Source organism: Bombina bombina, chromosome 2 (genome assembly GCF_027579735.1).
Source record: "Bombina bombina isolate aBomBom1 chromosome 2, aBomBom1.pri, whole genome shotgun sequence".
Taxonomy (NCBI): domain Eukaryota; kingdom Metazoa; phylum Chordata; class Amphibia; order Anura; family Bombinatoridae; genus Bombina; species Bombina bombina.
This window is the reverse complement of record NC_069500.1, coordinates 1124729524-1124756848: the sequence shown is the minus strand read 5'-3', so window position 1 is coordinate 1124756848 and position 27325 is coordinate 1124729524.

Below are 27325 nucleotides of genomic sequence, written 5' to 3'. Positions count from 1 at the left end.
ACCCCTGACATGTTCCTCTTTTTAACATTATCTCAGAAGATACTAAATTATTGACTATCAAACTTGTATGAGGTTTGTTATACCGATTATCTATACATTTAAGAAATTTACCCTTGAGGCCAAATTTAGATAATGAAGATAGTAGATGGTCATAATGAATTGAGTCAAATGCTTTTTCTGCGTCTATTGAGATGATTGCTAGGTTAGGGGTGCCAACTCTCCCCCCCCCCAGTTCCGACCTCTTCAGATTCTTAAATCACTCAATAGTAACTAGAACTTTCCTTATCTTAGCTGAAGAATTCCGCTTATGGAGAAACCCGGCTTGATCTTTGTGTATAATATTAGGAAGAAGAAACTGTAACCTTTTCGCTAGAATGGAGGTGAGGATCTTGTAGTCAGAATTCAGAAGGGCTATAGGTCTATATGACTCCTTTTTACTAGCGTCCTTCTCCTGTTTAAGAATTAAAGTGGTATATGAGGCATTAAAATAGGAAGAAACTGGATAACTATCAATATACATGCCATTAAAAAGCTTGCATAGATGCAGAACAATAAGTGGGGAGAGTATCTTATAAAATTAATTAGGTAACGCGTCTGGTCCCAGTGCTTTATTTGATGAGAGACCATGAATAGCTCTTTCAATTTCTGTCTCAGAAATAGGGGAGTTCAAAGTTTCAGTTAGTTCAGGTGTAAGGGTGGGATAAGTAATTTTGCTCCATAAATCATCAGATTGAGACTTGTTTGAATTTTTAAGGGAGTAAAGCTCTTTATAGTATTCTGAAAAAGCCTTTGAAATATCTCTTGAGTTTATGAAGATTTTTCCTTCGTGTTGAAGTGATTCAATCAATGGTGATCTTTTCTCCCTTTTTACCATATTTTCCAGAAGTTTCCCAGCCTTATTACCATATCTATATAGTTTAGCTTGAAATTTTAGATCTTTTTGTGTCGCTCGATACACTAAAAAAGTGTCCCTCTCATTTTCCAATCTCGTATATTTTGCCCAGTTTTCTGGCATTCTTTCTAGCAGATAGAGATTATATGAGTTAGTCAATGACTTTAATACTTCTTTCTCTCTTGTCTTAAGCTTTTTGAACATATTAGTGCTATAAGCTATAATTTCTCCCCTGAGAACTGCTTTAGTGACTTCCCAGAAAACGGCAGGACGATTCATATATTCTTGATTAAAAACATAATTTATGTAAGAACTTACCTGATAAATTCATTTCTTTCATATTAGCAAGAGTCCATGAGCTAGTGACGTATGGGATATACATTCCTACCAGGAGGGGCAAAGTTTCCCAAACCTCAAAATGCCTATAAATACACCCCTCACCAAACCCACAAATCATTTTAACGCATAGCCAAGAAGTGGGGTGATAAGACAAAAGTGCGAAAGCATAAAAAATAAGGAATTGGAATAATTGTGCTTTATACAAAAAAATCATAACCACCACAAAAAAGGGCAGGCCTCATGGACTCTTGCTAATATGAAAGAAATTAATTTATCAGGTAAGTTCTTGCATAAATTATGTTTTTTTTTCATGTAATTAGCAAGAGTCCATGAGCTAGTGACGTATGGGATAATGAATACCCAAGATGTGGATCTTCCACGCAAGAGTCACTAGAGAGGGAGGGATAAAATAAAGACAGCCAATTCTGCTGAAAATAATCCACACCCAAAATAAAGTTTAAATCTTATAATGAAAAAAACTGAAATTATAAGCAGAAGAATCAAACTGAAACAGCTGCCTGAAGTACTTTTCTACCAAAAACTGCTTCAGAAGAAGAAAATACATCAAAATGGTAGAATTTAGTAAAAGTATGCAAAGAAGACCAAGTTGCTACTTTGCAAATCTGATCAACCGAAGCTTCATTCCTAAACGCCCAGGAAGTAGAAACTGACCTAGTAGAATGAGCTGTAATCCTTTGAGGCGGAGTTGTACCCGACTCAACATAAGCATGATGAATTAAAGATTTCAACCAAGATGCCAAAGAAATGGCAGAGGCCTTCTGACCTTTCCTAGAACCGGAAAAGATAACAAATAGACTAGAAGTCTTTCGGAAATTCTTAGTAGCTTCAACATAATATTTCAAAGCTCTAACTACATCCAAAGAATGCAAAGATCCCTCCTTAGAATTCTTAGGATTAGGACACAATGAAGGAACCACAATTTCTCTACTAATGTTGTTAGAATTCACAACCTTAGGTAAAAATTTAAAAGAAGTTCGCAACACCGCCTTATCCTGATGAAAAATCAGAAAAGGAGACTCACAAGAAAGAGCAGATAATTCAGAAACTCTTCTAGCAGACGAGATGGCCAAAAGAAACAAAACTTTCCAAGAAAGTAGTTTAATGTCCAGTGAATGCATAGGTTCAAAAGGGGGAGCTTGAAGAGCCCCCAGAACCAAATTCAATGACAGGTTTTATACAAACCAAAGCTTGTACAAAACAATGAATATCAGGAAGATTAGCAATCTTTCTGTGAAAAAGAACAGAAAGAGCAGAGATTTGTCCTTTCAAGGAACTTGCAGACAAACCTTTATCCAAACCATCCTGAAGAAACTGTAAAATTCTCGGAATTCTAAAAGAATGCCAGGAAAAATGATAAGAAAGACACCAAGAAATGTAAGTCTTCCAGACTCGATAATATATCTTCCTAGATACAGATTTACGAGCCTGTAACATAGTATTAATCACAGAGTCAAAGAAACCTCTTTGACTAAGAATCAAGTGTTTAATCTCCATACCTTCAAATTTAAGGATTTGAGATCCTGATGGAAAAAAAGGACCTTGCGACAGAAGGTCTGGCCTTAACGGAAGAGTCCACGGTTGGCAAGAGGCCATCCAGACAAGATCTGCATACCAAAACCTGTGAGGCCATGCTGGAGCCACCAGCAGAGCAAACGAGCATTCCTTGAGAATCTTGGAAATTACTCTCGGAAGAAGAACTAGCGGCGGAAAGATATAGGCAGGATGATACTTCCAAGGAAGTGACAATGCATCCACTGCTTCCGCCTGAAGATCCCTGGATCTGGACAGATACCTGGGAAGTTTCTTGTTTAGATGAGAAGCCATCAGATCTATTTCTGGAAGTCCCCACATTTGAACAATCTGAAGAAAAACCTCTGGGTGAAGAGACCATTCGCCCGGATGTAACGTTTGGCGACTGAGATAATCCGCTTCCCAATTGTCTATACCTGGGATATGAACCGCAGAAATTAGACAGGAGCTGGATTCCGCCCATACCAGTATTCAAGATACTTCTTTCATAGCCAGAGGACTGTGAGTCCCTCCTTGATGATTGATATATGCCACAGTTGTGACATTGTCTGTCTGAAAACAAATGAACGATTCTCTCTTTAGAAGAGGCCATGACTGAAGAGCTCTGAAAATTGCACGGAGTTCCAAAATATTGATTGGTAATCTCACCTCCTGAGATTCCCAAACCCCTTGTGCTTTCAGAGACCCCCAAACAGCTCCCCAACCTGTCAGACTTGCATCTGTTGAAATCACAGTCCAGGTCGGAAGAACAAAAGAAGCCCCCTGAACTAAACGATGGTGATCTGTCCACCACGTCAGAGAGTGTCGTACAATCGGTTTTAAAGATATCAATTGAGATATCTTTGTGTAATCCCTGCACCACTGGTTCAGCATACAAAGCTGAAGAGGTCGCATGTGAATACGAGCAAAGGGGATCGCGTCCGATGCAGCAGTCATAAGACCTAGAATTTCCATGCATAAGGCTACCGAAGGGAATGATTGAGACTGAAGGTTTCGACAAGCTGAAACCAATTTCAGACGTCTTTTTCTGTCAGCGACAGAGTCATGGACACTGAATCTATCTGGAAACCTAAAAAGGTTACCCTTGTCTGAGGAATCAACGAACTCTTTGGTAAATTGATCCTCCAACCATGTTCTCGAAGAAACGATGCAAGTTGATTCGTATGAGATTCTGCTAAAAGTGAAGACTGAGCAAGTACCAAGATATCGTCCAAATAAGGAAATACCACAATACCCTGTTCTCTGATTACAGACAGAAGGGCACCGAGAACCTTTGTAAAAATCCTTGGAGCTGTTGCTAGGCCAAACGGCAGAGCCACAAACTGGTAATGCTTGTCTAGGAAAGAGAATCTCAAAAACTGATAGTGATCTGGATTAATCGGAATATGCAGATATGCATCCTGTAAATCTATTGTGGACATATAATGCCCTTGCTGAACAAAAGGCAGGATAGTCCTTATAGTTACCATTTTGAATGTTGGTATCCTTACATAACGATTCAATATTTTTAAATCCAGAACTGGTCTGAAGGAATTCTCCTTCTTTGGTACAATGAAGAGATTTGAGTAAAACCCCAGCCCCTGTTCCAGAACTGGAACTGGTAAAATTACTCCAGCCAACTCTAGATCTGAAACACATTTCAGAAATGCTTGAGCCTTCGCTGGATTTACTGGGACACGGGAAAGAAAAAATCTTCTTGCAGGAGGCCTTATCTTGAAGCCAATTCTGTACCCTTCTGAAACAATGTTCTGAATCCAAAGATTGTGAATTGAATTGATCCAAATTTCTTTGAAAAATCGTAATCTGCCCCCTACCAGCTGGGCTGGAACGAGGGCCGCACCTTCATGTGGACTTGGGAGCTGGCTTTGGTTTTCTAAAAGGCTTGGATTTATTCCAGACTGGAGATGGTTTCCAAACTGATACCGCTCCTGAGGGTGAAGGATCAGGCTTTTGTTCCTTATTGTGACGAAAGGAACGAAAATGATTATTAGACCTAAATTTACCTTTAGATTTGTTATCCTGTGGTAAAAAAGTTCCTTTTCCTCCAGTAACAGTTGAGATAATAGAATCCAACTGTGAACCAAATAATTTATTACCCTGGAAAGAAAGGGAAAGCAAAGTTGACTTAGAAGACATATCAGCATTCCAAGTTTTAAGCCATAAAGCTCTTCTAGCTAAAATAGCTAGAGACATATACCTGACATCAACCCTAATGATATCAAAGATGGCATCACAAATAAAATTATTAGCATGTTGAAGAAGATTAACAATGCTATGAGAATTATGATCTGTTACTTGTTGCGCTAAAGCTTCTAACCAAAAAGTTGAAGCTGCAGCAACATCCGCTAAAGATAAAGCAGGTCTAAGAAGATTACCTGAACATAAGTAAGCTTTTCTTAGAAAGGATTCAATTTTCCTATCTAAAGGATCCTTAAAGGAAGTACTATCTGCCGTAGGAATAGTAGTACGTTTAGCAAGACTAGAGATAGTCCCATCAACTTTAGGGATTTTGTCCCAAAACTCTAATCTGTCAGATGGCACAGGATATAATTGCTTAAAACGTTTAGAAGGAGTAAATGAATTACCCAAATTATTCCATTCCCTGGAGATTACTTCAGAAATAGCATCAGGGACAGGAAAAACTTCTGGAATAACTACAGGAGATTTAAAAACCTTATTTAAACGTTTAGATTTAGTATCAAGAGGACCAGAATCCTCTATTTCTAATGCAATTAAGACCTCTTTAAGTAAAGAACGAATAAATTCCATTTTGAACAAATATGAAGATTTATCAGCATCAACCTCTGAAACAGAATCCTCTGAACCAGAGGAATCATTATCAGAATCAGAATGATGATGTTCATTTAAAAATTCATCTGAAAAATGAGAAGTTTTAAAGGACCTTTTACATTTACTAGAAGGAGGAATAACAGACATAGCCTTCTTAATGGATTTAGAAACAAAATCTCTTATGTTAACAGGAACACTCTGAGCATTAGATGTTGATGGAACAACAACAGGTAATGTAACATTACTAAAGGAAATATTATCTGCATTAACAAGTTTGTCATGACATTCATTACAAACAACAGCTGGAGGAACAGATACCACAAGTTTACAGCAAATACACTTAACTTTGGTAGATCCAGAACCAGGCAGCGATTTTCCAGAAGTATCTTCTGACTCAGGGTCAATCTGGGACATCTTGCAATATGTAATAGAAAAAACAACATATAAAGCAAAATTGATCAAATTCCTTAAATGACAGTTTCAGGAATGCGAAAAAATGCCAGTGAACAAGCTTCTAGCAACCAGAAGCAATAAACAATGAGACTTAAATAATGTGGAGACAATAGTGACGCCCATAATTTTTAGAGCCAAAAAAGACGCCCACATTATTTGGCGCCTAAATGCTTTTGGCGCCAAAAATGACGCCACATCCGGTAACGCCGACACTTTTGGCGCAAAAAAACGTAAAAAAAATGACGCAACTTCCGGTGACACGTATGACGCCGGAAACAAAGAAAAAAAATTTTGGCGCCAAAAAAAGTCAAATTTTAAGGTAAGAAAAAAATTGATTTATTCATATGCATTATCCCAAATATGAAACTGACTGTCTGAATCAAGGCAAATAAATGTTTAAACACATATATTTAGAACTTTATATAAAAGTGCCCAACCATAGCTTAGAGTGTCACAAAAATAAGACTTACTTACCCCAGGACACTCATCTACATGAAGTAGAAAGCCAAACCAGTACTGAAACGAGAATCAGCAGAGGTAATGGTATATATAAGAGTATATCGTCGATCTGAAAAGGGAGGTAAGAGATGAATCTCTACCACCGATAACAGAGAACCTATGAAATAGACCCCATAGAAGGAGATCATTGAATTCAAATAGGCAATATTCTCTTCACATCCCTCTGACATTCACTGCACGCTGAGAGGAAAACCGGGCTCCAACCTGCTGCGGAGCGCATATCAACGTAGAATCTAGCACAAACTTACTTCACCACCTCCATAGGAGGCAAAGTTTGTAAAACTGATTTGTGGGTGTGGTGAGGGGTGTATTTATAGGCATTTTGAGGTTTGGGAAACTTTGCCCCTCCTGGTAGGAATGTATATCCCATATGTCACTAGCTCATGGACTCTTGCTAATTACATGAAAGAAATAAACATATTCTTCATACATAGATTTAAGCCAGTTTTTAAATTTCAAATATGTTGAAAGAAATGTGGGGGGAAAAAACAAGAATTTTTAGGTTTGAAATCATTAAAGATAGAGCATGCAACTTTAAGCAACTTTCTAATTTACTCCTATTATTAATTTTTCTTCGTTCTCTTGCTATCTTTATTTGAAAAAGAAGGCATCTAAGCTTCCGAACTCCGGACAGCACTTTTTTATTGGTGGATGAATTTATCTGCCAATCAGCAAGGACAACCCAGGTTGTTCACCAAAAATGGGCCGGCATCTAAACTTACATTCTTGCATTTCAAATAAAGATACCAAGAGAATGAAGAAAATTTGATAATAGGAGTAAATTAGAAAGTTGATTAAAATTTCATATTCTATCTGAATCACAAAAGAAAAAATTTGAGTTCAGTGTCCCTTTAAGCTAAAATTCAAGAGAGATAGTGGCCATGATCCGATAAACAAATAGGCAATAATCTGGCTTTCACTCGCATTTTACAGAGTCTTTCATATATAAGGAATAGGCCAATCTTGGAGAATGTTTTATGGGCTTTGGATAAGCAAGTAAAATCTATTATATCAGGATTTTGTGCTCTCCATATGTCCCTAATTGTAAGATTCTGAGAGATCTTTTTAAACATCCTTGTCTCTAAGTTATCTCTTTTGCTCTTAAGATGCTTAGGATTCTGCCTTAGCCATATTACAATCTCCCCCTAAAATCAAATATCCTTCTGAGTAAAGTAGAATTTTGGATTGCAAGGCATCCTAGAATACTGGGTCAAAAACATTTGGTGCATAGATATTACATAGCAAATTTAGGCCTAGATTTGGAGTTCGGCGGTAGCCGTCAAAACCAGCGTTAGAGGCTCCTAACGCTGGTTTTGGCCGCCCGCTGGTATTTGGAGTCAGTGATTAAAGGGTCTAACGCTCACTTTTCAGCCGCGACTTTTCCATACCGCAGATCCCCCTACGCCATTTGCGTATCCTATGTTTTCAATGGGATCTTTCTAACGCCGGTATTTAGAGTCGTTTCTGAAGTGAGCGTTGGAGCTCTAACGACAAAACTCCAGCCGCCTGAAAATAGCAGGAGTTAAGAGCTTTCTGGCTAACGCCGGTTCATAAAGCTCTTAACTACTGTACCCTAAAGTACACTAACACCCATAAACTACCTATGTACCCCTAAACCGAGCTCCCCCCACATCGCCGCCACTCGATTAAAATTTTTAACCCCTAATCTGCCGACCGCCACCTACGTTATACTTATGTACCCCTAATCTGCTGCCCCTAACCCCGCCGACCCCTGTATTACATTTATTAACCCCTAACCTGCCCCCCACAACGTCGCCGCCAGCTACTTAAAATAATTAACCCCTAATCTTCCGACCGCAAAGCGCCGCCACCTACGTTATCCCTATGTACCCCTAATCTGCTACCCCTAACACCGCCGACCCCTATATTATATTTATTAACCCCTAATCTGCCCCCCTCAACGTCGCCGACACCTGCCTACACTTATTAACCCCTAATCTGCCGAGCGGACCTGAGCGCTACTATAATAAAGTTATTAACCCCTAACCCGCCTCACTAACCCTATAATAAATAGTATTAACCCCCTAATCTGCCCTCCCTAACATCGCCGACACCTAACTTCAATAATTAACCCCTAATCTGACGACCGGAGCTCACCGCTATTCTAATAAATTGATTAACCCCTAAAGCTAAGTCTAACCCTAACACTAACACCCCCCTAACTTAAATATAATTTACATCTAACGAAATAAATTAACTCTTATTAAATAAATGATTCCTATTTAAAGCTAAATACTTACCTGTAAAATAAATCCTAATATAGCTACAATATAAATTATAATTATATTATAGCTATTTTAGGATTAATATTTATTTTACAGGCAACTTGGTATTTATTTTAACTAGGTACAATAGCTATTAAATAGTTAAGAACTATTTAATAGTTACCTAGTTAAAATAATAACAAATTTACCTGTAAAATAAATCCTAACCTAAGATATAATTAAACCTAACACTACCCTATCAATACATTAATTAAATAAACTACCTACAATTACCTACAATTAACCTAACACTACACTATCAATAAATTAATTAAACACAATTCCTACAAATAAATACAATTAAATAAACTAGCTAAAGTACAAAAAATAAAAAAGAACTAAGTTACAAAAAATAAAAAAATATTTACAAACATAAGAAAAATATTACAACAATTTTAAACTAATTACACCTACTCTAAGCCCCCTAATAAAATAACAAAGCCCCCCAAAATAAAAAATTCCCTACCCTATTCTAAATTAAAAAAGTTACAAGCTCTTTTACCTTACCAGCCCTGAACAGGGCCCTTTGCGGGGCATGCCCCAAGAATTTCAGCTCTTTTGCCTGTAAAAGAATAAATACAATAACCCCCCCCAACATTACAACCCACCACCCACATACCCCTAATCTAACCCAAACCCCCCTTAAATAAACCTAACACTAAGCCCCTGAAGATCTTCCTACCTTGTCTTCACCATCCAGGTATCACCGATCCGTCCTGGCTCCAACATCTTCATCCAACCCAAGCGGGGGTTGGCGATCCATCATCCGGTGCTGAAGAGGTCCAGAAGAGGCTCCAAAGTCTTCCTCCTATCCGGCAAGAAGAGGACATCCGGACCGGCAAACATCTTCTCCAAGCGGCATCTTCGATCTTCTTCCATCCGGTGCGGAGCGGGTCCATCTTGAAGCAGGCGACGCGGATCCATCCTCTTCTTCCGTTGTCTCCCGACTAATGACGGTTCCTTTAAGGGACGTCATCCAAGATGGCGTCCCTCGAATTCCGATTGGCTGATAGGTTTCTATCAGCCAATCGGAATTAAGGTAGGAATTTTCTGATTGGCTGATGGAATCAGCCAATCAGAATCAAGTTCAATCCGATTGGCTGATCCAATCAGCCAATCAGATTGAGCTCGCATTCTATTGGCTGATCGGAACAGCCAATAGAATGCGAGCTCAATCTGATTGGCTGATTGGATCAGCCAATCGGATTGAACTTGATTCTGATTGGCTGATTCCATCAGCCAATCAGAAAATTCCTACCTTAATTCCTATTGGCTGATTGAATCCTATCAGCCAATCGGAATTCGAGGGACGCCATCTTGGATGACGTCCCTTAAAGGAACCGTCATTAGTCGGGAGACAACGGAAGAAGAGGATGGATCCGCGTCGCCTGCTTCAAGATGGACCCGCTCCGCACCGGATGGAAGAAGATCGAAGATGCCGCTTGGAGAAGATGTTTGCCGGTCCGGATGTCCTCTTCTTGCCGGATAGGAGGAAGACTTTGGAGCCTCTTCTGGACCTCTTCAGCACCGGATGATGGATCGCCAACCCCCGCTTGGGTTGGATGAAGATGTTGGAGCCAGGACGGATCGGTGATACCTGGATGGTGAAGACAAGGTAGGAAGATCTTCAGGGGCTTAGTGTTAGGTTTATTTAAGGGGGGTTTGGGTTAGATTAGGGGTATGTGGGTGGTGGGTTGTAATGTTGGGGGGGGGGTATTGTATTTATTCTTTTACAGGCAAAAGAGCTGAAATTCTTGGGGCATGCCCCGCAAAGGGCCCTGTTCAGGGCTGGTAAGGTAAAAGAGCTTGTAACTTTTTTAATTTAGAATAGGGTAGGGAATTTTTTATTTTGGGGGGCTTTGTTATTTTATTAGGGGGCTTAGAGTAGGTGTAATTAGTTTAAAATTGTTGTAATATTTTTCTTATGTTTGTAAATATTTTTTTATTTTTTGTAACTTAGTTCTTTTTTATTTTTTGTACTTTAGCTAGTTTATTTAATTGTATTTATTTGTAGGAATTGTGTTTAATTAATTTATTGATAGTGTAGTGTTAGGTTAATTGTAGGTAATTGTAGGTAGTTTATTTAATTATTTTATTGATAGGGTAGTGTTAGGTTTAATTATATCTTAGGTTAGGATTTATTTTACAGGTAAATTTGTTATTATTTTAACTAGGTAACTATTAAATAGTTCTTAACTATTTAATAGCTATTGTACCTGGTTAAAATAATTACAAAGTTGCCTGTAAAATAAATATTAATCCTAAAATAGCTATAATATAATTATAATTTATATTGTAGCTATATTAGGATTTATTTTACAGGTAAGTATTTAGCTTTAAATAGGAATAATTTATTTAATAAGAGTTAATTTATTTCGTTAGATAAAAATTATATTTAACTTAGGGGGGTGTTAGTGTTAGGGTTAGACTTAGCTTTAGGGGTTAATCCATTTTTTATAGTAGCGGTGAGCTCCGGTCGGCAGATTAGGGGTTAATAATTGAAGTTAGGTGTCGGCGATGTTAGGGAGGGCAGATTAGGGGTTAATACTATTTATGATAGGGTTAGTGAGGCGGATTAGGGGTTAATAACTTTATTATAGTAGCGCTCAGGTCCGCTCGGCAGATTAGGGGTTAATAAGTGTAGGCAGGTGTCGGCGACGTTGAGGGGGGCAGATTAGGGGTTAATAAATATAATATAGGGGTCGGCGATGTTAGGGCAGCAGATTAGGGGTACATAGGGATAACGTAGGTTGCGGCGGTTTACGGAGCGGCAGATTAGGGGTTAAAAAAAATATGCAGGGGTCAGCGATAGCGGGGGCGGCAGATTAGGGGTTAATAAGTGTAAGGTTAGGGGTGTTTAGACTCGGGGTACATGTTAGAGTGTTAGGTGCAGACGTAGGAAGTGTTTCCCCATAGGAAACAATGGGGCTGCGTTAGGAGCTGAACGCTGCTTTTTTGCAGGTGTTAGGTTTTTTTTTCAGCTCAAACTGCCCCATTGTTTCCTATGGGGATATCGTGCACGAGCACGTTTTTGAGGCTGGCCGCGTCCGTAAGCAACTCTGGTATCGAGAGTTGCATTTGCGGTAAAAATGCTCTACGCTCCTTTTTTGGAGCCTAACGCAGCATTTGTTTGAACTCTCGATACCAGAGTTAAATTTATGGTGCGGCCAGAAAAAAGCCCGCGGAGCGTTAACAGCCCTTTTACCGCCAAACTCCAAATCTAGGCCATAGGGTTTTAGCAACTTTCATTTTAAACATTAGGTACCTCCCCTCTGGATCTGCATTGATATGCAAGACTTTAAAATCAATCCTTTTTCCTACCAAAATTGCAACACATATTTTTCTCTCCATACTCGAGGAAGTAAAAACTTCCCTGACCCATGAAGTTTAAGGCCTCTTCCAGTTTTAAGTGGGTTTCCTGAAGGAAAGCTATGTCAGTATTTATTTTTCATAAATGAGATATAATTGTCTTCAAGAAAATTATCTTAAGCCTATCTACCTTATCCATCTTTTTAAAAAAAGGGGGGGAGGGAGCATAAAAGGAAGGGGGAAGAAATTCACACAGCAAAAAACTCATGGTCCACCTCATAACCCACATTTTCCCTAGATCCTTGAACAGAAACCCTACTGAAGGTCTATAATAGATAACTCAGGGGTGAAGTAACCAGTTCAGCTATTGGTCTGGAGATCTTATTTCTGCATCTTTAGCGGAGTCAAAAAAATGTACTTCATTGTTAATAGAAGCTTTCATCCTAACAGGGTAAATTAAAGTGGTACGATGGCCCTGATAATTTTCGTACAAATTGGGGACATCTCCCTTTTTTTCACTGCTGTTTCAGCAGAGAAATCTTGGAATAAAAGTATTTTAAATTCTCCCAAAAAAATAGGTTGGTTCTTACGAAATATTGAATTAAAGTAACTTTGTCCTGAAAGTTAAGCAATTTAACAATAAGTGGCCCTTACATTCCCCTTATTATCAGTTAGTGGTTTACCTAGACTGTGTGCTCTTTCTATAACAATTTGTGGATGTAAATGTGAGTTCTTAAGAAGTTGCACTAAGGTCACAGAAATAAATTTGTTCAGATTATCATACTGTTTTTCCTCCAGGACCCCAATTATTTTAATATTGTTCCTCCTGGAACGGTTTTCTAGGTCCTCAATTCTAAACTGGATTTTTGAAAGTGTTTAGTTGGTAGCCTAGTTTAGAGCTATGTATTACACTGAGCTCTTCCAAGTCTGACACTCTTTGTTCTACCTCTTGCAGCCTATTAGAAAATTGTCTAATTTTGTTGGTTAAAGACGAGATATCTTGCTTATTCTCGAGTTTTAGAGTATCAAATATAGAAACCAGAGCTTCAGAAATGCTAACCACCAGAGCTTGTGTATCCAACATCTCATTTAAGTGTGAAAGATTAGTGGAAACTAGGTGGATGTCTGCCAGGGTCTCTAATGTGTTCTTGGTTTTTCTGTCTCTATGCTTAGCCGCCATAGCTGGGGAAGGAGTTTTAACGTGTGTGTTAAGAAATGTATCCATGTAATGTGAACAAGTGAAGAAGATGGGAGAAAAACCCAAGTAAGAAAAAAAAAGGAAAAAGGGGAGGGGTCACTGTCCTAGTGAAAGTGAAGTAAATACAAGGTAAAATTAGTCAAGAGAAAAGAAAAAAAAAAGGAGGGGGGAGAAAAAGTGACTAAGTGCCTGGGTGTGGGGTGAGGTGTCATAAAAAGTGCAATTTTCAAATAAACTATGAACCAGTTATGAGCAGTAACAGATATAGGAGATGGGTCGAAATAACTATTGATTCTGGCACTAAGTCCAGAACAGAAATATTAGACCCTTCTTTTTCTTTTACTTTAACAATAATAGGCAAAAAAATAAAAATACTCAAGGAAAGTTTTAACTGTTGTGGCACTCAATTATCTTTGATTAAACATTTCTATAGGCAACACCACATGGAAAAGATAATCCCTGCTTAAAGGGACAGTCAACACCAGAATTTTTGTTTTTTAAAAAGATAGATAATCCCTTTATTACCCATTCCCCAGTTTTGCACAACCAACACAGTTATATTAATATACTTTTTACTGCTGTGACTATCTTGTATCTCAGCATCTCCTGACCGCCCCTAATCACATGACTTTTAGTTATTATCTATTGACTTGCATTTTATCCAATTAGTGCAGTGTCTGCCACAACCCACGGGCGTGATCACAATGCTATCTATATGGTTTACCTGAACTACTCTCCCCTGTTGTGAAAAGCAAATACAAAAGCATGTGATTAGAGGCGGCCTTCAATGGCTTAGAAATTATCATATGAGCCTTCCTAGGTTTCCTCTCAACTAGAATACCAAGAGAACTAAGCAAAATTGTTGATAAAAGTAAATTGGAAAGTTGTTTAAAATTACATGCCCTATTTGAAAAATAAAAGTTTTTTTTGGCCTTGACTGTCCCTTTAAAACAGGTTACAAAATGTGCCTTCCAAGTTCTAGCCTATGCCTTATAACTAGCATAGATATAAACTAAGAGTGGTATTTTAAGGAAAAATATCCCAGCAGAAGTAAATTAGTTATTTTCCATGTTAGCTCTAATCCCATACAAGAGAGAAGAGGAGCATAACAGATTCAGTTGCAAAGATTTTTTTTTGTGCCAAATATATTTATTTAACATAGCCAATAGTAATAGAACAATAATAAAAAAAAAAAACATCTTGTGTCACGCAGGACAATCATGTACATACGCACATTACAAGTCAGCATATACAGAATTTTTTTATTTTTTTTTAATCACATAAAACGAATAACTAACACCCAATACAAGGCAATGAATATTTTCTTAAAGCAAAGCGTACATGCTTTTCATCCTCAATCCTAGAAATGAATTATGTGACTACATAACGGCTGAAAATGTGGCTATTTTTTTTTTCTGCGGTTTCAGGATGGGAACCCGAGACATACAAAACAAGAACAACACAAAACAAAACTGCACCAAATAAAAAAAAATAAAAAGGGCCACTCTCAGAGTTAAGTCAAATTATTACGCCAGTGCTGTGGGTAGCAGTCTAACTGCAGCAATTGGAGGAAGAGAGGAGAGGAGCGGAAAGGATTCAATATCTGTAATTGGGTATCCATTGGGAGAGATAGTATAACCCTCTCCCATTTTTGGAGGATTTGTTTTAATTTATTACTAGAGTAGATTAAAGGATCCTGTTGATCAATTGCAATTTGATATAGCATATTCTTAACAAAGATTGCAATTGTTGGAGCTTTCCGATCGTTCCAGGATCTTAACATCATTTGTCTTGTGACCAGAATTGCTGAATTAATTCATTGTATGTTTTGCAAGCTGTTTGTTGTTGCAAGAAAAAACACTGATTGGATATCTATATTAATTTTAATACAAAGAAATCTATCCAGCCAGTAGATTACTTGTGACCAAAGTCTCAGAATTTTGGGACAAAAGGAGAACACTGGTGCAAGGTCCGCAGCTGGACAACTGCATTTAAAGCAGACATTCTTACCAAATGGATACAATTTAGCCATCTTCTTTGGAGTAATATATATCCTATTTAATATTTTAATGTGTGCTTCTCTAAAAGAGATTTCTTTTGTAAAATTGGTTACATTTTGAAAGCTTTCACTAAGACGGTTAAATTTAGATTGGGAATATCTGTGAACCATTGATAAAATAAATCTGTCATTTTGTCTACTGCCTCCGGTGAAATAAGATTATAAATAAATGAGATAGAGTGTAAACCTGCTTTAATCCGGTTCACAACTGCGCCTAGATTTCCATGGGACCAGAAGATATAGTCTAAAAGTTTATTTGAGGTAATGTAATGTTGTACCTGTAGATACGCAAAGAAATCCTTATGTTCTATATTAAATTCAGATTTTAAAAGTTCAAATGGTTTAACCATTTTGGATTGCTAATCAATTAGTTTTACTATAAGTTTAAGCCCCTTTTGGGACCATTTCTTAAAAGCAAAAGATTTGAGCGCAATGTTGAATTGTGGGTTACCTCTTATTGGTAAGTATGGGGATATCCCCTTGTAAATTTTTAGAAGCTTGCAGATATTATTCCAAGCCAAGATAGTATTAGCTATTGTGTATTTTGGTATTCTCTTCTTCGTGGGCAAATCTAAGTTTATATGTAACAGAGCCTTTAAATAATATGGAAAAAACAGGGCTTCCTCTGTTGCCAGATTGGTAATATAATCCGCTTCAGACAGCCAATCTAAGGCAATTTTACTTAACGATGCCAAGTTGTAGAATTTAATATTGGGGAAGGCAAAACCCCCATCTTTTCTGGAATGTGATAGTTTATTGATAGACATTCTGGGTTTCCTCTTACCCCACAGGAATCGTGAGCCTTCAAGAGTATAGGGACATTTTGAATAACAAAAAATATCTTAGGGAAAAGAATAATAAGAGCAATCCTGGCTGAAAGAGTCAGGTGTAGTCTAGTCCAATTCTGTAAAAGAAGATAGCATTTTTGCCATAGAGACACAAAATTCAAATCGTACCATTCATTGGAATTTTTGGATAGGAAGATGCCTAAATATTTAAAGGGACAGTCAACACCAGAATTTTTGTTGTTTAAAAAGATAGATAATCCCTTTATTACCCATCCCCAAGTTTTGCAAAACCAACACTGTTATATTAATACACTTTTTACTTTGGTGACTAACTTGTATCTAAGCATCTTCTGACCGCCCCTAATCACATGACTTTTAGTTATTATCTATTGACTTGCATTTTAGCCAATTAGTGCAGTGTCTGCTACTAGCCACGTGCGTGATCACAATGTTATCTATATGATCTACATGAGCTTGCTCTCCCCTGCTGTGAAAAGTAAATAAAATAGAGGCGGCCTTCAAGGGCTTAGGAATTATCATATGTGCCTTCCTAGGTTTGCTTTCAACTAGAATACCAAGAGAACAAAGCAAAATTGTTGATAAAAGTAAATTGGAAAGTTGTTTAAAATGACATGCCCTATTTGAAAAATGAAAAGTTTTTTTGGACTTGACTGTCCCTTTAATTTTCTGGTCTGTTTGGATAAAAGGATTAACCCGAAAACTATCCTTCGTTTCCACAATCCAGAGGAGCTCTGATTTCTGAAGATTAATTCTGTATACTGAAAATTTACCAATAAACGGGGTATATTTCTTTTTGTGTTGCCCATAAAGAAGAGAATGTTGTCTGCATATAAAGACAAGATATGTTTTTTTACCAAGTGAAATACCATCTAATGTCATTCTACAGAGCACTGCAAATGATTCTAATGCTATGTTAAAAAGAAGGGGGGAAAGGGGACAACCTTGTCTGGTACCTTTGAATAGTATGATATTGGGAGAAAGAGTCCCATTTATACTTAATTGAGAGATTGGGATTTGATATATTTTTTTTACAAAATTGTTAAAGCAGCTCATAAATCTAAAGTTTTCCATAGTTGTGAATAAATGGACACAGGAGATGATTCAGTTGCAAAGATTAATAATATGTTAGGGGAAGAAGAAAGGTTAGTTAGATTTACAGCCAGCAGACTAGAACAGAGTTGTCTGCCTTTCACCCTTTCAAGAATGCAGGACAGCCATAAAAAATGAGGGCAAAGACAAACACTTGTAAAAAAAAAGGATGAGTTAATAACTTTTACAGATAATGTGACAATGTAGTCTTCCCCTAAACGTGGCAAAAATTCAGGCTTTCACTATTATGCGTCTCTGCACACTCTGAAGCAGGAAAACAGGAAACTTTAATTTGGCTCAGCTGCAGTTCTTATTCATAGGCACGCTATGAGCCTTTATCCGCTGTTTGGGGATTGGGGGAATGCCATCAAGTGAGGTAGTTCATATCTTATTCCAGGCTCCATTTACCTTCTTATATAACACAGCTGCACATGCAAGGTTTACCGGGGCGTCGGGCTCCCCATATCCACCAAGTGAACCAGCAGTAAAGACAGATCCAAAAGTTTGTGCACCCCCAGACGCAAGGAACAAGGAGGTCTCTGCCAGAGCAAACCACCAGCAACTCCACATGCAGCACCAGTGGGAGGAGGGGCCAAGGTGAGTACTTGCTTAAATTTTTAGCCCCTTCACATGACCTCTCTGTAATGGTAGCAGCATGCAGCATCACTGCATAGGGCCAACAGCATGGGATACAAGACGTTAACCCCCCTTATGCAGCACCGGTGGGAGAGGGGACCATCCAGACACTCACTCCTCTGCTCGTAGGTAAGGGATTGTAACAGACCTTCAGACGCTGAAGTAATTAAGCTCAGTGCTCAGTGCGATAGAGTTACACATCAACGGCTCCGGTGTCGATCCAGATAATACCATTTTAAACAACTTTACTATTTATTTCTATTATTTTATTTTATTCCTTCTCTTGTTATCCTTTGATAAAAGTTTTATGTAGGAAAGCCCAGGAGTAGCAAAGAACCTAGGTTCTAGGTGCTGATTGCTGCATATATTTACAGATTTTCATTGTCTCAATCATGTGTTCATTTAGGCCTAGATTTGGAGTTTGGCGGTAGATGGGCTGTTAACGCTACGCAGGCTTTTTTCTGGCCGCACCATAAAATTAACTCTGGTATCGAGAGTCCAAAAAAATGCTGCGTTAGGCTCCAAAAAAGGAGCGTAGAGCATTTCTACCGCAAATGCAACTCTCGATACCAGAGTTGCTTACGGACGCGGCCAGCCTCAAAAACGTGCTCGTGCACGATTCCTTCATAGGAAACAATGGGGCTGTTTGAGCTGAAAAAAAACCTAACACCTGCAAAAAAGCAGCGTTCAGCTCCTAACGCAGCCCCATTGTTTATTATGGGGAAACACTTCCTACGTCTGCACCTAACACTCTAACATGTACCCCGAGTCTAAACACCCCTAACCTTACACTTATTAACCCCTAAGCTGCCGCCCCCGCTATCGCTGACCCCTGCATTATATTATTAACCCCTAATTTTCCGCTCCGTAAACCGTCGCAACTTACATTATCCCTATGTACCTCTAATCTGCTGCCCCTAACACCGCCGACCCCTATATTATATTTATTAACCCCTAACCTGCCCCCCACAACGTCGCCGCCAGCTACTTACAATAATTAACCCCTAATCTGCCGACCGCAAAGCGCCGCCACCTACGTTATCCTTATGTACCCCTAATCTGCTGCCCCTAACACCGCCGACCCCTATATTATATTTATTAACCCCTAATCTGCCCCCCTCAACGTCGCCTCCACCTGCCTACACTTATTAACCCCTAATCTGCCGAGCGGACCTGAGCGCTACTATAATAAAGTTATACCTATGTACCCCTAAACTGAGGTCCCCCCACATCGCCGCAACTCGATTAAATTTTTTTAACCCCTAATCTGCCGACCGCCACCTACATTATACTTATGTACCCCTAATCTGCTGCCCCTAACACCGCCGACCCCTGTATTATATTTATTAACCCCTAACCTGCCCCCCTCAACGTCGCTGCCAGCTACTTACAATAATTAACCCCTAATCTGCCGACCGCAAAGCGCCGCCACCTACGTTATCCTTATGTACCCATAATCTGCTGCCCCTAACACCGCCGACCCCTATATTATATTTATTAACCCCTAATCTGCCCCCCTCAACGTCGCCTCCACCTGCCTACACTTATTAACCCCTAATCTGCCGAGCGGACCTGAGCGCTACTATAATAAAGTTATTAACCCCTAATCCGCCTCACTAACCCTATCATAAATAGTATTAACCCCTAATCTGCCCTCCCTAACATCGCCGACACCTAACTTCAATTATTAACCCCTAATCTGCCGACCGGAGCTCACCGCTATTCTAATAAATGTATTAACCCCTAAAGCTAAGTCTAACCCTAACACTAACACCCCCCTAAATTAAATATAATTTAAATATAACGAAATTAATTATCTCTTATTAAATAAATTATTCCTATTTAAAGCTAAATACTTACCTGTAAAATAAATCCTAATATAGCTACAATATAAATTATAATTACATTGTAGCTATTTTAGGATTAATATTTATTTTACAGGCAACTTTGTAATTATTTTAACTAGGTACAATAGCTATTAAATAGTTAAGAACTATTTAATAGTTACCTAGTTAAAATAATAACAAAATTACCTGTAAAATAAGTCCTAACCTAAGTTATAATTAAACCTAACACTACCCTATCAATAAATTAATTAAATAAAATACCTACAATTACCTACAATAAAACCTAACACTACACTATCAATAAATAAATTAAATACAATTCCTACAATTACCTACAATTAAACCTAACACTACACTATCAATAAATAAATTAAATACAATTTCTACAAATAACTACAATTACATAAACTAACTAAAGTACAAAAAATAAAAAAGAACTAAGTTACAAAAAATAAAAAAATATTTACAAACATAAGAAAAATATTACAACAATTTTAAACTAATTACACCTACTCTAAGCCCCCTAATAAAATAACAAAGACCCCCAAAATAACAAAATGCCCTACCCTATTCTAAATTAATAAATTTAAAAGCTCTTTTACCTTACCAGCCATGAACAGGGCCCTTTGCGGGGCATGCCCCAAGAAAATCAGCTCTTTTGCCTGTAAAAAAAAACATACAATACCCCCCCCCAACATTACAACCCACCACCCACATACCCCTAATCTAACCCAAACCCCCCTTAAATAAACCTAACACTAAGCCCCTGAAGATCTTCCTACCTTGTCTTCACCTCACCGGGTATCACCGATCGGTCCATGTTGAAGCAGCCGACGCGGATCCATCCTCTTCTTCCGGCGTCTCCCGACGAATGACGGTTCCTTTAAGGGACGTCATCCAAGATGGTGTCCCTTGAATTCCGATTGGCTGATAGGATTCTATCAGCCAATCGGAATTAAGGTAGGAATATTCTGATTGGCTGATGGACCAATCAGAATCAAGTTCAATCCGATTGGCTGATCCAATCAGCCAATCAGATTGAGCTCGCATTCTATTGGCTGTTCCGATCAGCCAATAGAATGCGAGCTCAATCTGATTGGCTGATTGGATCAGCCAATCGGATTGAACTTGATTCTGATTGGCTGATTCCATCAGCCAATCAGAATATTCCTACCTTAATTCCGATTGGCTGATAGAATCCTATCAGCCAATCGGAATTCGAGGGACGCCATCTTGGATGACGTCCCTTAAAGGAACCGTCATTCGTCGGGAGACGCCGGAAGAAGAGGATGGATCCGCGTCGGCTGCTTCAACATGGACCCGCTCCGCACCGGATGGAAGAAGATCGAAGATGCCGCTTGGATGAAGATGTTTGCCGGTCCGGATGTCCTCTTCTTGCCGGATAGGAGGAAGACTTTGGACCCTCTTCTGGACTTCTTCAGTGGATGTCTAGCCCCCGCTTGGGTTGGATGAAGATATCGGAGCCAGGACCGATCGGTGATACCCGGTGAGGTGAAGACAAGGTAGGAAGATCTTCAGGGGCTTAGTGTTAGGTTTATTTAAGGGGGGTTTGGGTTAGATTAGGGGTATGTGGGTGGTGGGTTGTAATGTTGGGGGGGGGGTATTGTATGTTTTTTTTTTACAGGCAAAAGAGCTGATTTTCTTGGGGCATGCCCCGCAAAGGGCCCTGTTCAGGGCTGGTAAGGTAAAAGAGCTTTTAAATTTATTAATTTAGAATAGGGTAGGGCATTTTGTTATTTTGGGGGTCTTTGTTATTTTATTAGGGGGCTTAGAGTAGGTGTAATTAGTTTAAAATTGTTGTAATATTTTTCTTATGTTTGTAAATATTTTTTTATTTTTTGTAACTTAGTTCTTTTTTATTTTTTGTACTTTAGTTAGTTTATGTAATTGTAGTTATTTGTAGAAATTGTATTTAATTTATTTATTGATAGTGTAGTGTTAGGTTTTATTGTAGGTAATTGTAGGTATTTTATTTAATTAATTTATTGATAGGGTAGTGTTAGGTTTAATTATAACTTAGGTTAGGATTTATTTTACAGGTAATTTTGTTATTATTTTAACTAGGTAACTATTAAATAGTTCTTAACTATTTAATAGCTATTGTACCTGGTTAAAATAATTACAAAGTTGCCTGTAAAATAAATATTAATCCTAAAATAGCTACAATATAATTATAATTTATATTGTAGCTATATTAGGATTTATTTTACAGGTAAGTATTTAGCTTTAAATAGGAATAATTTATTTTATAAGAGTTAATTAATTTCGTTAGATGTAAATTATATTTAAGTTAGGGGGTGTTAGTGTTAGGGTTAGACTTAGCTTTAGGGGTTAATCCATTTATTATAGTAGCGGTGAGCTCCGGTCGTCAGATTAGGGGTTAATGTTTGAAGTTAGGTGTCGGCGATGTTAGGGAGGGCAGATTAGGGGTTAATACTATTTATGATAGGGTTAGTGAGGCGGATTAGGGGTTAATAACTTTATTATAGTAGCGCTCAGGTCCGGTCGGCAGATTAGGGGTTAATAAGTGTAGGCAGGTGGAGGCGACGTTGAGGGGGGCAGATTAGGGGTTAATAAATATAATATAGGGGTCGGCGGTGTTAGGGGCAGCAGATTAGGGGTACATAAGGATAATGTAGGTGGCGGCGCTTTGCGGTCGGCAGATTAGGGGTTAATTATTGTATGTAGCTGGCGGCGACGTTGAGGGGGGCAGGGTAGGGGTTAATAAATATAATACAGGGGTCGGCGGTGTTAGGGGCAGCAGATTAGGGGTACATAAGTATAATGTAGGTGGCGGTCGGCAGATTAGGGGTTAAAAAAATTTAATCGAGTTGCGGCGATGTGGGGGGACCTCAGTTTAGGGGTACATAGGTAGTTTATGGGTGTTAGTGTACTTTAGGGCACAGTAGTTAAGAGCTTTATGAACCGGCGTTAGCCCAGAAAGCTCTTAACTCCTGCTTTTTTCCTGCGGCTGGAGTTTTGTCGTTAGAGCTCTAACGCTCACTTCAGAAACGACTCTAAATACCGGCGTTAGGAAGATCCCATTGAAAAGATAGGATACGCAATTGACGTAAGGGGATCTGCGGTATGGAAAAGTTGCGGCTGAAAAGTGAGCGTTAGACCCTATTTTGAGTGACTCCAAATACCGGCGGTAGCCTAAAACCAGCGTTAGGAGCCTCTAACGCTGGTTTTCACGGCTAACGCCGAACTCTAAATCTAGGCCTTAGAAAGCAGTAGTGCATTGCTGCTCCTTTAACAAATGATAACAAGAGAATGAAAGAAATGATATACTAGAAGTCAGTTAGAAATTTGTTTAAAATAGTATGTTCTACCTAAATCATGAAAGTAAAATGTTGTGTTTCATGTCCCTTTAACAAAAGATAACATAAAAGTAACTATATACATTAATCTTATTTTTTCTATCTATGTACACTACTTCAGATAAGAAGAAACAAAGAATTTGTAGTGCCCCTCCTCCACGTTATGTGAGGCCTATTCTAAATTTGCCTGTGTCTTTGCTTGACAGTGAATTGTCTCCACAGCCAGGAGGTGTCAGAGGCTTAACAATACTCCATACACCTCAAGGTACAAAATGAAAGCAGCAAGTAATGTATTAAGGTATTGATCTTATTAACATAATTCTCATTTGTATAATTGTATTATTGTAGAAACTGACCATTTTGTTCAAATATCCAAGAAAAGGAGGTTCCAGAAAATAAGGGATTTATCTTCTCCTGAAGGTATTCATATAATTACTACACTTGAATGTATTTTTTAAATTTTAAAGTGTTAATTTTATATATGTTCATAGGTAGTGAAACAGGAAAATAATTTACAAAACGAAATTGCAGTAACTTGTCCATCGATGCAACTAGGTAAATGTATGGTTTTTCTATGTTTATTTTATACTGAACAATTCTAGTCTTTCTTTCTTTCTATCTATCTCTCTATCTATTTATATATCTATATAACAGATGAAAGTACAGACCTATACACACCAAATAAATCTGAAAATGATGCTGCCATGGAAGTTACAAATGTTTTAAGATATACACAGACAATTACAACTTCAACACCACCATCCTCTTGTCATATTGGTAAGAATTTTTAGATTATTGCAGTTCCATCACTCTTTATAAAAATATCTCAAACTTTATATAGTGCTTAATTATTTCTATTTTTTTAAAGACGCTGGTGTGCAAGTTGGATCCCAAGTTCAGTCATCTGTTCACTAACAAATCATAAATATTATGGATTCTCTAAATAATTTAAATGCACAGGTTCAAAGGCTATACAACACTTATGTTATGGAGAAGATGTAAGAGTTTTGTTATTTATAATATTATTATTTTTTAAATTGACATCGACAATTTTACGTAAAAATGAACACTATCATGACACTTGTATTTTTACACAAATTAAGAAATGAGGATAATTTTGGGCATGAAGATTATCATGTCATCTTCACCTTTTTGTTTTGGTATTGTGCATTTAATTTATTTAGGATGATGTTGTAAATAGATATTTAAGAATCATTTTTATAGATTGGTCTCTTATTAATAAATATATTAATGAGTCTGAAACAAATATAGAACTTTAATAGCAATCTGAATAAGTAATAATAAATAAACAAATTCTCCATAAAAAAAAACACTAACAAGAAAACATATATACCATTCACATAACTAAGCCTATGCAAACTGCTAAAACCTTTTGCGCTTTGGATCAGGAAAATCTCTGGCCGGCTGTCTATCTCTCATAATTTCTATCAGAGACTGCATAGTATTTTGAGCAATATACATATTATTTTCAGCTATTGTCAATGCCCTGTTAGTTTGTTGGTTGGCTTCTTTCTGTCTCCATTTGCCTTTGCAACTCAAAGATTTCCCGGTCTAGTTCTAATCTTTGCTGATTGTAGTTGTCCCATCTTTGTAAATGCGCAGGGAGGACGTATTGAACCTGCCTACTGTCAGCTCTATATCCACGTGCAAGATTCATCATCATTAGAGCTGGATCTTCAAATGGTGCAGGCTGTTGAGGTTCAGGTTGAGGAGGTGCAAGTTTTATTTCTTTAATGTCCTGCTCTTCTGCTAAATGCACAGCAGGATTCTGATTTTCATCCTCATCAGAGGGGTTATCTAGTGGCTCATGAATCTCTAAATCCTGATCTTGTGCCATTTGTGATAGATCTGGAGTTTTACTTCCCAGCTCTGTAGATCTACACTTCTGACTATGATCAGTAATTGGAACCAGATTTATAATAACATCTCTTGATGATTCATCCTCCTCCTGCGTATCTGAAAAATATAAATTTAAAAATATTAATTATTATGTTTTATAAACCCCTTTTTTAAAAAAAATTATTCTACATTCAATTTGTGTCACCATGGATACTTGTGTTATTTTCAAGGTGTAACACAATAAATTACCTTAATTTTTTGGTGGCGAAAGATGTAGATATTGTAAAAATAACTCATGGAAGAAAGATAAATTGATCATTTATAACCATGAAAAGTACTAATAGGGCAAATAATGTGATTAAATGGACAGTCAACACCAGAAATTGTGTTGTTTAAAAATATAGATAATACCTTTGTTAACCATTGTTAACCATTCCCCAGTTTTGCATAACCAACACAGTTCTAAAAATACTTTTTACCTCTGTGATTAACTTGTATGTAAGTATCTTATGCCAGGCCTATGATCACATAAAATGTTATTTGTTATCTATTGACTTTAATTTTAGACAATTGGTGCAGTGTCTGACACAAGACACGGCGTGATCACGATGTCATCTATATGGCCTACATGAACTAACTTTCCCCTGTTGTGAAAATAAAATAAAAAAGCATGTGACAAGAGGCGGCCTTCAAGGGCTTTGAAATTATCATATGAGCCTTCCTAGGTTTAACTTTCAAATAGGAATACCGAGCAAACAAAGCACATTTGTTGATAAAAGTAGATTTAACATTTTTGTGAAAATTGCATGCCCTATTTGAAACCTGATAATTTTATTTTTGAGTTTACTGTCCCTTCAAAGAACTAAAATTAAAACATCAATATTACTTCCATCTTCCAGAAGAAACAAAAACACATTTTCAAGATATGGATAGATAGTCAATCTTTAAATAAGAAACTAACGGCTAGATTTAGAGTTTTGTCGGTAACGACCCCCGTAGCTAACGCATGCTTTTTTTTCCCCGCACCTTTTAAATACCGCTGGTATTTAGAGTTCACAGAATGGCTGCGTTTTCAGTGCGTTAGGCTCCAAAAAGGGAGCGTAGAGCATAATTTACCGCCACTGCAACTCTCAATACCAGCGGTGCTTACGGACGCGGCCAGTTTCAAAAACGTGCTTGTGCACGATTCCCCCATAGGAAACAATGGGGCATTTTGAGCTGAAAAAAAAACCTAACACCTGCAAAAAAGCAGCGTTCAGCTCTTAACGCAGCCCCATTGTTTCCTATGGGGAAACAGTTTCTATGTCTGCACCTAACACCCTAACATGTACCCCGAGTCTAAACACCCCTAACCTTACACTTATTAACCCCTAATCTGCCGCCCCCGCTATCGCTGACCCCTGCATATTATTATTAACACCTAATCTGCCGCTCCGTACACTGCCGCAACCTACGTTATCCCTATGTACCCCTAATCTGCTGCCCATAACACCGCCGACCCCTATATTATATTTATTAACCCCTAATCTGCCCCCCACAACATCGCCTCTACATACCTACAATTATTAGCCCCTAATCTGCCGACCGGACCTCACCGCTACTATAATAAATGTATTAACCCCTAATCCGCCTCACTCCCGCCTCAATAACCCTATAATAAATAGTATTAACCCCTAATCTGCCTTCCCTAACATCGCCGACACCTAACTTCAAGTATTAACCCCTAATCTGCCAACCGGACCTCACCGCTTCTCTAATAAATGTATTAACCCCTAAAGCTAAGTCTAACCTTAACACTAACACCCCCCTAAGTTAAATATAATTTAAATCTAACTAAATAAATTAACTCTTATTAAATAACTTATTCCTATTTAAAGCTAAATACTTACCTGTAAAATAAACCCTAATATAGCTACAATATAAATTATAATTATATTGTAGCTATTTTAGGATTAATATTTATTTTACAGGCAACTTTGTATTTATTTTAACCAGGTACAATAGCTATTAAATAGTTAATAACTATTTAATAGCTACCTAGTTAAAATAATTACAAAATTACCTGTAAAATAAATCCTAACCTAAGTTACAATTAAACCTAACACTACACTATCAATAAATTAATTAAATAAAATATCTACAATTATCTACAATTAAACCTAACACTACACTATCAATTAATTAATTAAATACAATACCTACAAATAAATACAATTAAATAAACTAAAGTACAAAAAATAAAAAAGAACTAAGTTACAAAAAATAAAACAATATTTACAAACATTTGAAAAATATTACAACAATTTTAAACTAATTACACCTACTCTAAGCCCCCTAATAAAATAACA